This window comes from Hipposideros armiger, unplaced genomic scaffold (assembly GCF_001890085.2).
Source record: "Hipposideros armiger isolate ML-2016 unplaced genomic scaffold, ASM189008v1 scaffold_322, whole genome shotgun sequence".
NCBI lineage: Eukaryota > Metazoa > Chordata > Mammalia > Chiroptera > Hipposideridae > Hipposideros > Hipposideros armiger.
The window spans coordinates 1,598,477-1,617,118 of NW_017731672.1; the positions used below are offsets into that span (position 1 = coordinate 1,598,477).

Sequence of the window (18,642 nt, forward strand, 5' to 3'; positions counted from 1 at the left end):
AAAAAAAAAAAGGAAGTTTGTGATTTATCTATTGCCTAATGCAAAATGCAGTCTGCAACTCTTGAGTGGATCATGAAAATTCAGACTGCAAACAGCATTTTTAAAAATGAAAGACAATAGGAAACATCAAAGTATACTGTGCATTTCATCTATATAAATGCATACATACACACAAAAATGCATATGTATGTGTACAATGGGTTGTACTTTAAAATATTTCTTATCACAGGCCAGATGAAAAGAATTTTTGAAAGCCACTGGCCTAGTAAATGCCAATTTTTATCCTCAGCAACAGTAGGAAAACAACATATTTGTAACTTATTCTTTTGTTAAATATTTACTGAGCATTTTTATATATCAGGTCCTGCTCTAGGTATTTGGGAAAAATGAGTAAAGCAAACCAGGATCGCAGTGCTTGTGAACCTTATTCAAAAGGAAAAGACAGACAAGAAACATCATATTGTATAGTATATCAGAATGTGGTAAGTTATAGGAAAAAGGAGAGAGAGGTAAGGAGGATTATGGGAAAATGGAGACAGTGGGTTACATTTTATGTAGGGTTGTCAAGGTGGGTCCCTCGGAGGAGAATTTGGGGGAAAAACTTGAACTGAAGGAAATCAATAACATTATTCACATACCCAATGATAGCATAATACAAATACTTTAGTTGCTAATACTACACATGGCTGATCAAAAACTATGTATAAGGAAAATGGACTTGAAGGAAGAATAACTGTAGATACAACTAAATTTCCAAAACAGGATTCTTAAACACAATAAAGGTGGCCACTCCACCTACTACTAAAGAGAAGACATCGCTACTAATGCCAATAAGTCACTCTTGTGGGAATCAGACAGGGCTTAATTTTCAGATGTCACTAAAATGGAAGTAAAGACAAAAGACGAATACATAAAATATGATTTAAAATCTTAAAGCAAAAATGAGCTCAGATTAAAAGAGTCTACAGATTATTTTGTTTTGCTTTGTTTTTCTAAAAAATCAGTACCATAAACTAAGCACCTCTTCGACTTCTACCTGGGTAACAAAAGAAAAAAGGAATAAGTTTAGTGAATTAACCCAAGCCTCAATTCTAATCTAACTAGTTCCCTGAGGAATAGGAAACATGAGTTTTGGCTGATGTTTTGGAATGAAAACTCTAGAAGTCACCCTGTTGGCATGTGCTATGAAAGAACCTCAGTCCTCTATTTTATGGTAAGTTAATGAACACAAACATTGTTCCCTAAAGAGAAGATGGGAAAAGAAGATTAAAGAATCCCATGTTAAAATATTGTTTTTAATTCAATGACTGAAACAGCATGAGCAAATTTAGGCTGTCTGTTATTATTGTTTTACGTTGACTTTAACTTAGTTTCCATTAGCTTTTCAACTTCAATTAGAGTTTTATTTCTTTTTATTTATGAAATACAAGCAGTTTAGTAGTTAACTTCTGGTATTCACTAATGCCCATGTAGCTATACAAGTTCTTTATCTTATTTATTGTTTTTGTTTGTTTGTTTTTTAGCTGAGCCATCCTGCCACCTGTTGGCAGCTCAGCGGCAGCTCAGCTCACGCCAGGAATTGAAGCGGCGACCCTTTTGCTCAGAGCTCGCACTCTTCAGTGAGTTCTTAACCAACTAAGCCACTCGGCCGGCCCTATCTTATTTATTTTGTAAAATCCTATGAAAAATTCTCCCAAATTCAGTTGGAATCTGAAAGTTAATAAGAGTTTACTTGTCCTATAGTGTACGTGAGAAATTTATTTCATCTGACAAAAGAAATACTATCCTCAAATTTTGTTATTTAACTACATAATCTTCAACTTTACAAAGCTATTCTGCAAGAAAATAAAGCAGGGCCGGCCGAGTGGCTCGTTGGCTAAGAGTTGGCTTGGGAGCGTGAGCTCTGAGCAGCAGGGCCGCCGGTTCAGAACCCACATGAGGGCCAGTGACGCTGCACCCTCTACAGCTAAGATGGTGAACAACAGCTCCACCTGGAGCTGGGCTGCCATGAGTTGCCGGCGACAGCACAGGGTGCAGTGGGCTGCCGTGAGTGGCCAGCAGCCAGTGTGAGCTGCCGTAAGCCGCCCTGAGTGGTCGTCCAGAGGCTGGAGACTGACTGCCTCACCTGGGAAGAGCGCAATGATCACAATACCAACATGGGCCAGTGAAGCAGCGTCCTCCACAACTAGATTGAAGAACAAAAGGACAGCAACTTGTCTGTTCCCCTTCCTCTATTCCCCAATAAAAATAAAAATTAAAAAAAAAAGATGCAAAACTAATCGAAGTACTGCATTTATCTTCCCACAAAATTCTTGTTTCGATTATAGACTTATAGGAAATTACGAAAGGCACGATTAGCATATACAGATATGAGAGGGTTGATTTGATTCAAAATAATCTCAACAATAAGGACAACCAGGAAAAAAAGGAAACAAAAAAATTAAAGGTGAAATTTTCCAGAGATAAATGCAAATTCCTACATTTAGGAACTTTCAAATTTTAGAACAGAATGACAGATAAACTCAACATGATCTAACATATGTGAAAAGTGACAGAACACCTAAACCAATCTTAATATCAGTGTTCCCATCACAGTGACAAAGAGCTCATGACATATTTGTGTTCTTCTCTGGAGACCACATATTTAGAGGGATCTTGTCAATGAGCAACTTCCTATAGGAAGGAGGCTGAGAGGTCTAAAAATCATAAATTATAACCACACCACATTATGTATTAACCACATCTTGGAAATCTACCCAGGGTGGGTATGTAGGTAAAATATAAAATATTTAAATTTAGCCAGAAATGAGGCTTAAGAGAGGGAATGAGACTGATTAGTATACAAGGTCGGACAATTAAGTTCACGAACTCATTCTAAAAAAATTTCTGCACACCTAATTGCTGAATATCACTACAGTCACCTTCGAAGTACTCCCCTTGGGAAGCTATGCACCGATGCCTGCACCTAGTCCACCTTTCAAAGCAATTTTGGAACTCTTTCTGGAATGGCCATCAGAACTGTCATCATATTACCCCTAATGTACTGAATGTTATCAAAATGTCTTCCTCTCAATATTTCCATTATCTTCGGGTAAAGAAAGAAGTCACTGGGGGCCAGGTCAGGTGAGTAGGGAGGGTGTTCCAATACAGTTATTTGTTTACTAGCTAAAAACTCCCTCACAGACAGTGCCATGTGAGCTGGTGCATTGTTGTGATGCAAGAGCCATGAATTGTTGGCAAAAAGTTCAGGTCATCTAACTTTTTCACGTAGCCTTCAAGCACTTGCAAATGGTAAACTTGGTTAATTGTTTGTCCACTTGGTACAAATTCATTATGAATAACCCCTCTGATACAAAAAACAAAAAGGTTAGCAACATGGTTGCAACAAGTTCACAAACTTAATTGTCAGACCTCATAGTAAGCTTAAGTAAAATCTTTAAAGACCTTAAATGTAAGAGTTTTAGACTTGATCTTATAGGCAATGGGGAATGACATGAACTCAAGTGCGCATTTCAGAAAGCCTTACCTAGCAACAACATTTAGGGACAAGCTAGGAAGAGGAAGGAAAAGAAATTTCTTAAAGGGAAAGCTAGTCTCTATGCTAATAAAACAATCCCGGCAACACTGAGGATAATACTGGGTAAAACCTGCAGGACAGTGCAAGTCCATAAACCTTTCCTCAAAAAGATAAACAAAAGGAGTTTAAAAAGGGAATAAAATTGGCCAGCTGCCACATTAGAAAAGAAAGAGGTATAGTTTCGTGCCACAAACTTCAAAAAATAATAGTCAGGAAATAAAGGATTCTGGCAAGGCTCAGCAATGCAAGACTCCTCATCCCGGGAAAGAAAACGAGTTTAAAAATCCTAAGAATCCCCACTAATAGCACTCTTCTTTCTTCAGAGAAGCAGACTGAGGGCATAAATAGAAATCCTAGAGAAAAGTGAAAAACAAAACAAAACCCCTTAGAATAAAGCCTTGATCCAACTTCAGAGGAGCTCAACAGGGGTAAAAAAGCCACGAGGGTATGCCATTTTTCAGGGCTCCACACTTAATAGAGAGGACAACCCAAAAGCAACCAACCCCCCAGGAAAAGAGGAAACATCCCTGAAGGCTGTTTAACAAAACACTGCAATGGCCAGTGGGCTCCTTTTCCCCCAATCTGCAGAATTCAGGAAAGCACAGAGCTCCTCGGCCCTCACTCAACAGCCCACAAGGGAGGTCTAACATATCAGGGAAAGGTGGCAGGAGTGTTAAAGAGAATTCACCCACAATTTTTCAGAGAAACAGCAGGGCAACTCTGCAAACACACCCTAAGGAAAAGACGATTCATCTCAAATATCACAGTATATAACAACTAAATGAAAACATAAATTCAAGAAAGCTAGACTTCAAGGAATAGTTGACAAAACAGTGAGATGAAAGAGATAAAAATATGAATTGAAGACCAAAACAAATCCACAACAGTGCAAAGTAAATATATTACACATTTATAAGAAATAAGATAGACAAGGCTAAAATCCAAATAAGAGATTTTATAAGAAAAACAAGATAACCACAGTAAATACAGAGAAAAAAAATTTAAAGTTTAATGCACACACAGAGAAAATCAAGGTATGACTGGCAACTACTGTGGACAGCAGCTTCTAGGATGGCCTCGAATGATCCCAGCCACCTGGTATTCATGCCCTTGGGTAAACCACTCCCAGGGAACACAGGCTAAACCTAGAGATCTTCTAATTCAAACATATGGCAATGTGGATGGGATATCATTGCCATGATTAGGTTACAAAAGACCATAACTTCTGTCTTGTTAGCAGATGTTCTTTGTTCCATTTTTCATGCTTTGATGAAGAAAACTGCCATGTGCAAGAGGCTCATGTGGCAAAGAGCGGACGGTGGCCTCTGGCCAACCGTCAGCAAGGAACTGGGACTGTCAGCACAACATCCCAGGAGGGAAGTGCTGCCAACAAGTGCTGAGTGAGCCTGGAGGCAGGTCCTTCCCCAGGCGAGGCTTCAGATGAGACTGCGGACTCTGGGCTGACACTTTAATTGCAGGCTAGTGAGCGGCTGAAGCAGACGCCCCAGGTACGTCATGTTGGATTCCTAAACCCCAGAAACGGTGAGGTAATAAACACTTACTAATAAGATAAACTGAGTTAAAAAAAAAGCTATCCAAATCTAACCTAACTGAAAAGTCTACTTGTTGCTCAAATTCTTTCTAAACTCTTAGAATTTAACTAAAACATTCTTTTAGATTCCTAGAGCATTCAGACTTTTCAATATAAAAACTTAACTCTAAATCAATATCGCTTTGTAAATTGTGTTAGTCTTAACTCAAAAAAAGCCCTAAAATATTAGGTTTTATATATATATATATATATATATATATATATATATATATATATATAATTTAGTTGTAAAAAATTAAAAAGAATGTTTAATTTTTAAAAATTTTAAAAATGAAAATGATACAAATATCTGATTTAAAATGTTTTTAAACCTTTGATGTTTCATATTAAGTATTTTTAAAAGATAATTTTATGCATTTATATATGCTACATTTTACAAAGTGCTTTAAAGCTCATTTATTTCCAAAAAATAATTTTACAATTACAGTCATCCATAAGAGAATTGTGAGCACCTTCATAAACTAGAAACTATAAAAATGAAAATCACTTTAAAAAACTACTGTCAGTAAGAAACAATTTATGAAACATCATAGGTTTATCATAGAAACATATTCGTCATAATCCTCTTTTAACACAAAACTACATTTCAAGTAAGCAGCTAAAGCTTGCTTATTTATTTTTCCTCTCAGCCATGATTAAAATGTTTATATTCCTTGTTTTAATATTCCAACATATTCAGAAGGTCAGTTACAGCTCAGGATTTCCCCCTTAAGAGATTACAAAATCGAAAATTATATTTAATTGGCTCCTTGAGTAAGACCTAAAACTTTGTTAATAAACACTGAACACACTTTTAACCCCCGGAGCTGTGTTGGGCCTGCAAGTCTCTTCACAGGATGGGGTTTGTGAAAGTTGTCAAGAATAAGGCCTACTTCAAGAGATACCAAGGGAAATTTAGAAGACGGTGAGAGAGCAAAACTGTTTACTATGCCTGGAAATCCTTGGTAATCCAGGATAAAAATAAGTACAACACACCCAAATACAGGATGATCGAGAGCTATCATGTCAGATTGCTTATGCCCGTACAGAGGGAAATATGATGTTTGTGCAGCTTATACTGATGAACTCTCAAAATATGGCGGTGCGAAAGCTGGCCTGATAAATTATGCTGCATGACCGGAGATGAATCCACCATGGAAAGCACTGGTGTCGAACCAGGAACCCTCACCTGCTATTTGGATGCAGGGCTTGCCAGTACTACTGGAAATGAAGTTGTGGGGGCCCTGAAGGGAGCTGTGGATGGAGGCTTGTCTATCCTTCACAGTACCAAACGATTCCCTGGTTATAATTCAGAAGGTAGGGAATTCAACGCAGAAGAATATCGGAAACACATCATTGGTCAGAACATTGCCGATTATATGCATTACCTAACAGAAGAAGAAGATGCTTATAAGAAACGATTCTCCCAATACATGAAGAAAAATGTAACTCCAGTCATGGAGGAAATATGTAAGGAAGTTGTTCATGCTGCTTATATGAGAGAATCCAGTCTATGAGAAGAAACCTAAGAAACAAATTAAAAAGAAAAGGTAAAACTGCCCTAGAATGTCTCTTGCCCAGAAGATGGGGTAGCTCAGAAAAAGGCAAGCATCCTCAGAGCTCAGGAACGAACTGCAGAGAGCTAATCAACCAAAACACAATTTTCTATGAAGGTTTTTCATGTAAAGGCAATAACAGACTAACTGACCAACCAAAAAAATAAATAAACACAATGTTACATTTATAGTAATGGGAAGGAAGAGGATATGTCAATATAGTTTAATTAATATATTCCTAAGAACAGGACTTCCACATATTTCAACCACAAGATAAAGTAGATACATTTACATATTTCAAAAATACTATATAATTTGTATTAAAACATTTTATAACACTTAGCTTGTAATCAGAAATATATGCTGATTTTTAAGATAACTAGGTAAAACTACTTCATATGTGACCAGTTTCTATTATAGTTATTTCCAAAAATATTCTTTGGATAAAAGAGAAGAAAATATAAAGACATACAATGTTTTCATATAATTCATTTTACAGAGGGAGCTACCCGTATTAAAATGTTTTTAAAAATACACTTAAAAAGATGATTCATGCCTCTATTACCAGTGCTCGCCAACAGAACTTTCTGCAATGATGGAAATGAGCAATATCTGCATTATCCAATATGGCAATTAAATTTAGTTAACGTTTTCAATAATAATAATAAAAAAATTGTTCCCTCTTACCAAACAGTAAAAGTCTAATTCTACAATTACAAAGGAGAACACTTTGTACCAGACACAGACTCCAAAAAAGAATCACCTGGACCTCAAGCAATGCAAAAGTTGGGTATCATTTAGGCTAGAGAGCCAATAGTCTATGTGTTTCAAACTAGGAGAAGTATTCTCACTAATCCATATGAAGATGCCAATCAAAGATGCTGAATCCAAAAGAAGAAAATTTCTTGATCACATTCTGAAAGCATTAAGATTCATGATTAAACCACTTCACTGAGGTCTGCATTGACTTTTGGCGGAAAAGGAGAGGGAGCTGACCTAAAAGTACTATAGAGATGACACTAAGGAGGCAAAAGTGTTAGAAAAGAATTTGTGGATTGGTCACCAAATAATTCTTGAAAATATTTTGATGATTGGATTATTCAGGCACAGGTGGTCTGACTTTAAACACCACCGCCCCCCCCCCAAAAAAAAACCCCAGAAAGAACGTTTAATTAACTTGTCTGTAGGTTATAAAAGTGGGATGTTCCCTTTTGCAATACATACTCAAAATCAGCTTGCTGTTGACAAGTCATACTCAAACAGAAAATAAAAAATAGAGCTCCTCAATTAACAGATCTACCCCTCCCAGGAAAGATCTCGTGAAATTACTTCTACAAGTGCTGTGTTAAAACTGAACCCCTAGAGGGCAACTGAGCTTCAATTTTTACTTCATAATATACTTCAATTCCTAACCAGTTCAGAGATACCATGACCTATTTTTGTATACTTTGGGACTTTACCTTCAAAACAAAAGGGAAATGGAAAAGAAAAACACCGAGTCCACCCACCAATGAAAATATCATCATGGAATGTATTCTTTAACAATGATAATTCAAAGATCAAGAATATGGTATATGCTTATTACTGAATAACACACATCATAAACGAATATCTGAATATTAACACTCTCGGTAGGAACCATAGCAGATAGGAAAGACATACTTAAAAAGTCCATTTACTATAAATGCTTTGCATAACTTTACATTCATTAAATGGCATGTTAAAATGTACAGGAAAAGAAGGTGAAGAATCCAATCTCAGTAACAATTAACCCTATATGAACTGCCCAATATAACCCACTATAAGAAAAACCAATGTTCCTCAAAGTCAAAAATATTAAGAGGTTTCCTAACTGTCCATCTAAGCTAACTCTAAATCAGGAATGGAAGTACTGATATTCAATTAGGCTCACTCAAAATAATGATGTAGCAAAAAAAAAAGAGTACTGTATCAATGTGAAAGAATACCAGCTAACAAGACCACTAACCTATACAACTCAGTCTTTTATTAGTGAAACTCAGAAACTGGGCATAGACAAGTCTAATATGTATGTACCACCAGAGTATGCACTGAGAATTTACTTGGATGACATATACAGGATTATAATAATAAATTGATAGCTTGATAAACCATGTGGTTTTCTCTTAATCCAAATAAGATTTTTAAAAGATCAACTCTTATTTGTATATATGCTATATAATGCGTACATGCCGATTGGAATAAAATTTTAACTCATTTCATAAACAGTGTTTGAATATAAACATGTAACCACACAAGGCCTTCCTTCCGAGCAAGGCGTGTCACCAGAGTCTCCTACCGTGTTTAGCACCAGAACAACCATCTTGGTGAGGGCAGAGGATGCACGCACATGCTGGTTAAAAACTTTTCACCATGTCACAATAATTTTCTTCACTAAATGTGTAACCTAATTATTCACATTACATCCTGTGGACTCAGGAATCTAAAACGATCAACATACCAATCTGCTCATTTAGGTTAGAATCTATATAGGAATCTGACAAACCAAAGAATGTAATGATGGAACACAGAGAAAAGCTACTGAGGAGGGTGTGTGCCATGAGGTTAGTAATTTTCAGAATAGGAAAGCAGGAAATGAGTAGTCATATAATTTACAAGATAAAAAGGGGGTCAAGACAACAAGAGCACGGTTGGGTTCGTTATTTCCTAAAAGCTTAGTAAGCATCTTTAGCCCATTGGAAAAGAACTTGAAGGCTGGCATAGATAACCTGGGGCTCAACTTCCAAGACGAAAATAAGAGAAAGAAAAGTTCAAGAAATAGCAAACACACACAGAAAAACTAAGAATAGCAACAACAACAAAACAACCAAAAAACTTAAAGTTTATATGAAAAGGAGTCCTCTAGGTAGTGAAGTATGTAACTTTAAAATACACAAAATGATTACTCAGTACAAACATCAAATTATAAAATAATTAAGTACTGGGGACGTCATGTACAGAATAGGGAGTCCAGGCAGTAATATCGTAGTAAATTTGTACAGTGGCAGATGGCTACTAGATTTACCAGGTGATCACTTGGTAAGCTACATAAATTCAAATCACTATGCTGTACACCTGAAACCAATATAATAAAGTACTGTCAACTGTAATTCAACAACAAAGGATACACAAAATGAGCCGAGGAAAGGGGTAAAATCCACTTGTCCTGTTGGCTGTGTGCTGCTTTAAGGGGCAATTCTGTACTGCTGGCTCATCCCGTGTTTCTCAACTCTTGGATGCATATCCAAATCACCTTAAGAGGTTTGGGGGGGGAAAAACACCTTTCTTTGTGGAGCCTATGCATTGGTATTTTTAAAAGAATTCCAAGGTAATTCTGATGTACGGCAAGGGTTGAGGACTACTTATTTAGCCTATATGTGAGATGAAAATCAAATGAACTGCAATCATAATGGCAGAATAGAGGTTCTACCATAAAATATGATTTGAATCTCATCATCTGACCAGATTTAACCAGGGAAGATGCCGAAGAAAAAGGTAACACAGAAGAAACTGCATGAAGCCTTTACCTCTGAGACACTGAGTAAACAGGTCCACTCTGAAAATCATGGGATGCTATGAAGTTCAAGTCCCTTAATAAATCAACCATATATAATAAAGTGAACACATGGCCTCCTGAGGCCAAAATAAGAGAAAAACAAACAGTTCCTATTTTTCACATTAGTACATCAAACAGTAATACGTCTAGTCAAACCTTCAATATGATCAGAAATTCAACTTTTCAAAAGTTTATATTTTATGAGCTTGGCATAAAATAAACATAGGAAATATGATAGGCAAAGAATAGTTTGGAGTTTGGACCCTGTACTGACACAATCTAGGATTCAGTGAATGTCTAGCTCCCTTTAAAGTGAGTATCAAATTTCCAAATATAGTCTTGACTCTTCTTCTAGGATGGTCTAGTTCAGTTTGTGTAGGTGAGTGATGAGAAAAGCAAGCAAGGGCTGTAACTGCATTAATCTGTACTGAGTTGGAATAGAATCACTCCTACTGATCCAATAAAGGCATCTTCCACCACAACAAAGGGCTACTGACTGTCTGGAAAAGTCAGTCAGAATGGAAATGAAATCCCCTGAGCTCAAGGATCCAAAAGGCTTAGAAACACAGCTAAAAGAGTGAGACAACATGTTTTGCAGAGAGAACTGGGTTCCAATACTGTATTTGATATAACCCCATATTATGGTTGGACCTAAGGCTAATCAATTATCTAGTCTTTTATATAAAGGACATCGGAAAAAATGAGATTTAAAGATCTTGCCCAACACAAATTCTATCCAAGACTTGAGTCTTTGGCAATGTCACTGACTACAGAGGTATAAGTATGGGGTTGAACTACAGAAATACTTTGTAATACACACATGACCAAGTTCAAAAAGTCAAGAGGAAGCTGAACTTGTGAGTGATGGCCTGGAAATCTTGTAGAAAGATAACATGTCCTAACAAGTCAAATCCAATAAGATGTTCTCAAGCTTTGCTAGTAGAGATACGTAAAGAAAAGAGATCTAATAATATGGATTCATATTTAAATGTGTGCTGTGTTTTTGAGTTTGTTCATCATTAGGACCAGTTTTAAGGCTTATGGTGAAGAATCCAAAGAATAAAAGATCAATATAAACAGATTATTCACTCATGCATTTTAAAGATAAGAACAGAGGCATTCTATTAGAATACAGAGTAAAGTTACTGGTGTTGATTAGGAGGAAAGAAACACTGTGCCAATGGGAACATTCAGATTATGTCTATAGAAGTCAATTGCCATGAAATTGAAAGAATAAACTGCTGTTTAGCTGGTTAGCCATTCTGAGACCAAAGGGGTTTTTCTGTAGCTTAGAGAACTTCAAATAAAAATGTTAGATTTAAAAATCTGACGAATCTGACTAATCATTTCTCTAGAGAAGATAATGAATAATACATGCTTAAGGACACCTGTAAGAATGAAAAAAAGGACTGTCACAGTTAACCACAGAAATACTGCCCTGCAGTTAGCGCTCACCCTCACACAGAGCCTGACACTTCTAATAAGTGCCAGCGTACCGTTATGCTACAGCTGTCTGGGATGGGGGTCCCCTCAGCGCTGGCAAACACACACTGCCTGTCACTTTCATAAACAACAGTTTCTAGTTTATAAAAAAAAAAAAATGCTGAAAGCCAACATTTACAAAGGAGTCAACCTGTCCTCTATTCTGCTGCAGATTTCATCTTTATTCAATTGTATTTGTAGAAAGTCTTTTCCTGGGAGGACAGGAGGGAGGGAGGGAGGGAGGAAAGGAGGGAGGAGAGACTTCAGATGCTTCGATGTCTTGCTAGAAAACAAATCTAAACTTCTGCTTAAGGTTTTTAAGGCACTGCGAAATCAAGCTGCACTCCCAGTCTTTGTCATCATCCCCCAAATGCACCCGGTCTCCTAAGGTCAGTCTCCTTACTGCTATGTAGACAAACCACGCCCGCTCTCACTCTGGTCTTCAATGCTGAGTCTGAAATGCGTTTCCAGCTTCCCTGTACTCACCCCGATCCTCAGCCATGCTTCAGGGTTCAGTTAGTAGCCCATGTTTTTCATTAAGTCTCACCTGACTAAATCAGAATTCACTGGCTTTTCTTTTTTCTAAACTAACATGTAGGTACTTTTATGGTACATTGTTTTGTAGGGTGTAATTCTACTTTATGTATGCCTGGCTTGTCTCTCATCAACTGGACTTTAGTTTCTTAAAAGCAAGTCTTGTACTTCTACTCTGCTTCTGTAACACTTCACACAATGTTGAACATGTAATAGGCATTCAAAAAATAGATAATAGGCATGCTATTAAAATGAATTCTGTACATAAAGAACAGTATTATAACAAAGTCTTACAAATTTCTGAAGAAGCAAATGTCTGACTATCTACTCAATCTTTTTTGCCTATATTCAATGAAAAATAACTGATCAGTAAAAAATCCTAGAAAACTTAGAAAACAACACAAATGTTTAAAAACCACCCATATGGGGCAGCTGGTTAGCTCAGGTGGTTAGAGGGTAGGCTCATAACACCAAGGTTGCCAGTTTGATTCCCACATGGGCCAAGGAACTGCGCCCTCCGCAACTCAATTGAAGACAATGACTTGACTTGGAGCTGATGGTCTTGGAAAAAACTCTGCTCCCCAATAAAATTTCTAAAAAAAACCACCCATACTCCCAACACTAAGAAATAACTTCTGTTAACATTTCTTCAGAGCTCTTTCTTCATATTAATCATAATTTTCATTTAAATATTATTTCATAACTATCTCCCCTACCATACTTAAACAACCTAAGAACAAGGACAGAATCTGCTACGGTCATACTCACGTACACAGAGCAGTGTATGTGCAGTGCTTGGTACATGGTAAGTGCTCATAAAAATTTTTTGGAATTCATGAATTTTGGTAAGCCCTTCCTGTATTTTTAAATTTTAATTTAGTTAAACCAGGGTCAAGAAACTTTTTCAGCTAAGAGCCATATAGTAAATATTTCAGGCTTTGTGAGCTATAGGGTCTCTGTTGCCAACTCTCAAGTCTACCACTGCAGCATGGAAGAAGCCACAGGCTAAATACATAAGTAAAGGGCATGGCTGTGCCCCAACAAAACACAGCGGCAGGCAGCGGGCAAGATCTGTCAAGCTGTAGATTGCCAACCCAAGCGAAAATAACATAGTCTGACTAGTCTCTCAGCAATAACACATTTATTATAATCGCAAGTGTGTGTGTATCATTTCCTATACCACAATTTTTATAGCCAATCAGACTATTGACTTCTAAGTTTTTGGCAACATTCCGTATTAGTGGGTTGTCGGAAAAGTCGTGATGTATTTTTTCTGTTTTTCGTTGCAAAAATGCTTCATGAGTTTCCCAACAACCCAATATATACAATGCTGCGCTGAACATACTAATGCATATTTTGTTCTATGATCATTTCCAACTAGTAGAATTGCTAGGTCAAGGAGTAGCACATTTATGAATTTTTGTTAATTTTTTTAAATACTCACAAACCCCTTCCACGACGTTGTGCTGATCTAATTTCCTAACCAGCAGTGGAAATACCTGCTTTTCCAAAATCTTGTCAACATTATACATTATATATATTTTCTTACCCATAATCCTTCATCAGGCACATGACTAGAGTACTCTATTTGTTTACATTTTTTCTTATTCAATGACATTTATATACAATGGTATAAACAAATCTCAAACACAGCACTCAGTGAAACAAAAGGATACATCTGTGCAGCATACATCAACAAAATACAGAACATTAAAATCCCTCCAGAAAGTTCCTTTAATGTTCCTTTCCAATCAATATCTGTCCCATTCCCACCTCAATGGTGCGACCACTGTTTGGATTAGTTTAGCCTATTCTAGAACACCATATAAATGTTGCCTGTTCTATATTTTTAAATGTACTCTTTCATATTTCTTTTAAATCTACATTTCACTCAGAATAATACTTTTGAGATTCATATTCAAGTTTATTGCTGAACAGTATTCCACTGTAAGAGTATACCACAGTCTGTCCCTTCTGAGAGATCTCTGAGCTAGTCTGTTTTTTTGGCTATTATGAATAAGCTAATATAAGTATTATTGTACAGATATGTGTCATTTCTCATGGGCAGAGTTGCTAGGTCATTGGCCGATGTGTGTTTAGAAGATTTTGTCAGTGTTTTCATTGTAGCCATTCTAGTAGGTATGTAATTCCAATTACATAAAGGTTATCCATATGATATTTCCTACAGGTCCCTGAGATTCTCTTCATCATTTTGCATCTTTTTTTCTCTGTTCCTTAGATTGGAGGTTCATGACTCTTTCTGTCATTTTTACCCTAAAGTTTTTATATCAGATATTTATTTTTTTTCAGTTCTAGAATTTCATTTTTGGTCTTTTTTTTATTGTTGTGAAATCTGTTAAGATTTCTTATCTTTTTATTCATTGCAATATTTTCCTTCATATTCTACATCAATTACAACAGCTGATTTAAAACTGCTTGTGTGCTAATTCCAACATCTTAATTATCTTGAAGTTGGCCTCCCTTGATTTCTGCTGAGAATGGATCATATTTTCCCGTTTCTGTAAACACTGAATAATTTGGCATTGTATCACAAATACTGCGAATGATATGTAAAAAGTTTGGCTTCTGTTCTGTTTCGCTGAAGAACTTTTTTCTTTCTTTTTCATTTAAGCAGTTTTCTTCTCTGAATTCAAACTGCGGAACCCCGTCTCCCCTAAATTTAGCAGCTCAAATTTTGGTTCAGTTCTTTTAGCCTTAACTGAGCTGCCTGGAATTTGGCATGTAGTTTAGAACAGAGATATAGGCAGAATTTATGCACAGCATTTGAGGCTCCTCGTCTCTGGCTCCTTTGGGATTTACGCTCTTCCCCTCACCCCACCCCATATAAATACAAAATTTCCAGGGCCTGCACTTACACCAAACCCTGTGCTTGGTTCTCCAAACCACCAAGACCAAAGCGTTGCTTTGTTTTGGTCTGAGTCTCAGCCACTCTACAGGGCAGAGACTCGCCCAGTACTATTCCTTCAGTGTCTGATCTGCCTCTGATTTCCATCTGCTTTTGTTTACCCTCAAATAGCTTCAGGTGGTTGTTTTTAAATTTTGTTCATCGCTTATAGTTGTTTTCTGGAGAACAGGTCTAATAAGAGCTAATGCACCACGCCAGAAATTCAACTTCTCCATTATGAATTTTTAAATGATATCAAGTTTACTGGTTACATATAGTAGTATAGAGTGTGGTTTGCAATTAACCCACTGAAGTCAAGCGAATATTCTTCATTTTTAATATGCAATTTATCAAAAAGGAATTTTCTGTCCTTTGCTCATTTTTTAAATTGGATGTTAATTCCTTACTAAGTCTTTATACACTAAGGATATCAAACCTTTGTCACACGTTAGAAATCTATTTTCCTAGTTTGTGATCTTTCTATTATGTGTATAGCACATGATATACAGAAAAATTTACTTCTTCTATACTTATCATTTTTGTATTATAAAATATAACATTTGATTCTTTAGTTTTATTTTTTATTATTTTATGGAGAATTATTTTTAAATCTAAAAAAATCACCCATAATCCTTCTTACTCCCATATTCCTTTATGGTTGTTATTCAAATTGGGGTATTCATTTGGAAGTCTGCTTAACATTATCTACTAAACTTGAAATTACATATATCATATAACCCAGAAATCCCACATGGAATATGGGTACCAAAGGACAGAAATGAGAATGTTTATAGGGGCATTATTTGTATAAAAACTGGAAATGACCTAAATAACCATCCAGTAGAATGGGTCAATAGATTATAGCACATTCATAAAATGGCACCATATGACAATGAAAATGAAGGATTATTACATGGAAAAACAGAGAAATCTAGCAAAAATAATGACGAATAAAAGACGTCAGACACAAAAGAGCACATACTGTGTGATTCCATTTAAATTAAAAAAAAATAGGCAAACTAGTGTATCCAGTTTGAAGTCAAAATGGTGATTATGGTGAAATGGAAAGCTAGTGACTGGGAGGGGCACAGAGAAGGCTGGCTCCTGGTAATTCCTATTTCTTGACCTCAATAGTGGCTACACAGGTATGTTTACCTGTCATAATTCATTAAACTATATGCTTATAATTTATGCATACAGGATATACAAAAGTTTATTTAAAGAAAAGTAATGTTTTCATTTTGGAGAATATAAAAAGAACTACGAATAGAAAAAGAACCTATGATCGACCTTCTTCCTTCCTGTATTTCCAGATACTTATTATTAAATTTTGAATGCATTTTTTTCCTACATATATCTATCATTTTGTTATCATTAGGATTATACACCGTGTATATAATTTTATATCATGCTTTTTAAAAACAGCACATGAACATGTTTACATTTGTTAATGATCCTTCCTAAAATCAACTTTTAATTACCACACTATATTTTATTGAATTATATTTTTCATAAGAAGATATAAGGTAATATCAATCAAGAAAAGATTTCCAATTTCAGTAAAAACTAAACGTCAAAGAATAGGTATTGTTAATTATAAAAATAAAGAAAATGTTACTTCAACACATAAGTCTAATTATCATGCTATGTGGATATGACTGCATTTTTAATGAGTAACTGGTAAGTAGTTTGTATACATGTAGGGCTACAGCCCCAAAAAAGAGCGTTACAAGAAGCAATATTACAAATGTTCCCAGAAAATGTAATAAAAATTTAAAATTGCTTAAACTATAGGAAGAAAATAATTTTTCCATCTTGGTGAAATCTGGGATAAAGAACACAAAGTACGTGCCATCCAGCAACTAACAAGTAGTAACTACAAATAAACGGGCAGACAGGCCAGAAAGAACAAGTACTAGGCGAAGCATAGCATCACCTACCAAACCTACCACTCATGATAGACACGTTGATCTAATGACACTCTTTCTGATGGACCCCATTCGCAGTGTGCTAGAACGTCATTTCCAACTGATTAAAGTCGCACAGATGAACTGTATTTGTGATCTCTGATATACTCAAACACTATGCTATAATGGTAGGAGAACCAGACTGGGAATTAAGACACCTGGATTCTAATATCAACTCTGATCTAATAACAGGTCATATGCTACTGAATAGGTACCTTCATTTCTTTATTGTAGTAGGAGACCATGTCCTCGTATTCCCCACTGTACCTAGCACCATAAATTGCACAGAGTACTACTGAAGCTTCGTTTGTTGAATTAAAAATCAGTTATGATTTGTTCTAGAAGGAAACTGGTTTATGTGGAATCTTAAAAGGAAAATCAAGAAATAAAAATGTCAATTTTTAATCTATCACTGTCGAAGCTGAAAATTTACACCTAATGAACACTAAGAAAGCTTGTACTATTTACACAAAAATATTAGAAAAATACCAGAACCACCACAATTTGACAAACATTCTACTCTTTTGTTTCCCTTTAAGAGCGATTAGTTTTTACTACTAATACAATGGTTTCAAACTTAGATGTCTACTAGGCACCTCAAAGTTAACATATCCAAAACTAACCTCCTGAGTTTTCAATAATCAAAAACTAAAATAGTAAAATGTCTCCATAGAGTCTTCCCATCTCTATTAACTACAACTCCGTCCTTTTATTTGTTCAGGATAAATAAGAGGGAGACATCTCTTTCTCTCTTGCCTCTATCTTCAAAATCTATCCTGGATGTGCCCATTCTCCTCATCTCTATTGTCACCACCCTTCTAGTCCACTATTATCTGTCACTTGCATTATCACACTCACATCCTTAAGCTGGTGTCCCTGATTCTGCCCTTGCCCCAGTCTATCTATTCTTAGCATAGCAGTAAGTGGTGCCTTTACACTGTAAATCAGATCCTGATTCACTCTACTGCTCTAAACCGTCAATACCTTTCTCTCTGTACCTACAAGACGACAAAACCCTAAATGATTCCACCCCAAATACTCTGCTCACCTCCTCACTTCCCACCACTCTCCTCATTCATCCCACCCAAACCACAGTGACTGTTTTTGCTTTCTTCAGTCTTTCCACGTGCTATTCCTTCTGTTCACATCATTCTTCCCAGAGATATCTGCATGTATCACTCCTTAACCTTCTTCGAAAATTTTGTTCAAATGTCACTCTCTCAGTAAGACCAATACTGACCAACTTATCAAAAACTGCAGCCAGATTCTAACACCAGCATTCCCCACTGCACTTACCCAATTTTATTTCATTCCTGATCGCTTATATTTCCTTATAATAACTTATAATATTAATCTCCCTCCTTCATTGAAATGTAAAGATTATAATGGTAAAGATTTTTGCCTGTTTTATTCTCTGTTCATACAATGGTGACTGGCATACAGAAAATATCACTAA

At 36.1% G+C, this 18,642-nt stretch overlaps 1 protein-coding gene and 1 pseudogene across 1 annotated transcript in view; one reads left to right on the forward strand and one right to left on the reverse strand.

The window, feature by feature from the left end:
* Positions 1–18,642, reverse strand: part of CMC1 (C-X9-C motif containing 1) — a 79,746-nt gene that overhangs the window by 23,788 nt on the left and 37,316 nt on the right. The window lies entirely within an intron of this gene.
* On the forward strand, positions 6,026–6,814 carry LOC109392278 (60S ribosomal protein L5 pseudogene; annotated as a pseudogene).